The sequence below is a fragment of the Callospermophilus lateralis genome, chromosome 13 (genome assembly GCF_048772815.1).
Source record: "Callospermophilus lateralis isolate mCalLat2 chromosome 13, mCalLat2.hap1, whole genome shotgun sequence".
NCBI lineage: Eukaryota > Metazoa > Chordata > Mammalia > Rodentia > Sciuridae > Callospermophilus > Callospermophilus lateralis.
This window is the reverse complement of record NC_135317.1, coordinates 55553958-55555509: the sequence shown is the minus strand read 5'-3', so window position 1 is coordinate 55555509 and position 1552 is coordinate 55553958. Positions and strand designations below refer to the sequence as shown.

Sequence of the window (1552 nt, the reverse complement as noted above, 5' to 3'; positions counted from 1 at the left end):
TCTACCTGCAGACAACTCCATTCTCCACAACCCCAGTCAACCATCCATCTATGAGGACAGTAAAAAATTGCTTCTATTTTTATAGGAAGTTTCTTTCCTTCACCTCAAGTATCTAAGGCATGTGGCTCTTTCTTTAATCCATACTTGGAACGTATAAGGACAAAAGGAGCAATGTCTTATTCATCTTAATAACCCTTACATCTTTGTCCAAAGCCTAAAACAAACACTGAGACAAAATTTTAAATCATTTAATAATGAACAAGCCAATGAGCCATTTTGCTAAAGACATTCTTAAGATATCCATCGTTTATAAGTTTTTTATCAGTCCATTTTTTTTTCTGGATTTTTCCATGCCCTACCCATATATCTAAGACAGCAAAGAATTTGGAGCCTATGTCTCAGTTTTTTGACATGCATTACATCTTCTGTCCTTTTAAGGAGAAAAATATTGCTCTTCTAGAGAGTGGAACAAAGGCATCTCACTTAATAGTTTCTGTGTTGTGCAAACTTGCCCTTGAAGATACCTGCTATTCTGGGTAGTGTCCTGTATTCAAAGATTCATTTTCTAACCTCCTATTTAAGTTTAGATAGTCTTCATTGATGAATGTTTATTGTTTCATTGCCACAAAGTTTTTTTTTTTTTAAGTTTTTTCTCAGCTCTTGGGAAACTGAGTCTTCAATTAACAGTAATCCACTTATCTCAAGTATTCAGTAATATCTATTACCTCTGTTAGTTTTAGAAGTGATAATAGTTAATAATTAGAATCTTATGTACAAAGTCCATAACTAATATACAGGACCTTAACACACAACCACTGTATAGAATATGTACTACAGTTATACCCCTCATTATTTTAGGAAATCATGGCCAACACAGGTGATATTTCTTGGCCAAAGACCCACAGTATGTATTGACCAAATGCAGATCGCTTGACTCCAAAATTTACACTATTAATCTCTCTCTTGTGTTCTCATCCTCATTTTTCTTTTTATGGTGTTTTGCAAGTATAAAACTCTTTCAATTTCTTTTTTAAGGAGAAAAGTATTGCTCCTAAACTTATGAATGAATTTTGTGGCAAGTCCTTCTTCTATAATTTTCTTTCTTTCTTTTTTTAACATGGGACCCTTCATCAATTTGTGTGCCATCCAATCTTCTGTATTGCCATGCTAATCTTCTCTGTAGTGTTCTAATTTTAGTATATGTGTTGCCTAAGAGAGCATTGTTTTTTTAATCCTTTATATGGTACCTAAAATAATTAATTCCTCAAATATATGTTTTTATATTTGTATTTTTATGGAAAGCTTTGTTTGAAGTAATGTGCCACTACTTTGGGTTACAATCTATAACCTAGCTGTCATTATCATCTTAATGTTCATGGAATAAGATTAAATGATTTACAGATAAGCATTTTCATGGCTTTCTCCCTAAATAATCATGCCCAGAGCTGAAGCACCCTAGCAACTGAGAGAAAAATAATTGTATGCTCCAAACAACATTTTAGAAGGAGGAAACTGAAGGAAAACCTGAGCTTCATCCCTTTCTTGCCAGTTG

General features: G+C 33.2%; 1 non-coding gene across 1 annotated transcript; it reads right to left on the bottom strand.

Annotated features, from left to right (window-relative positions):
- Positions 1-1111: 1111 nt before the first annotated feature.
- Positions 1112-1221, bottom strand: LOC143379792 (U6 spliceosomal RNA). Its single transcript, XR_013088568.1, has one exon. It is a non-coding gene; the product is annotated as a U6 spliceosomal RNA (small nuclear RNA).
- Between the last annotated feature and the right edge of the window lie 331 nt (positions 1222-1552).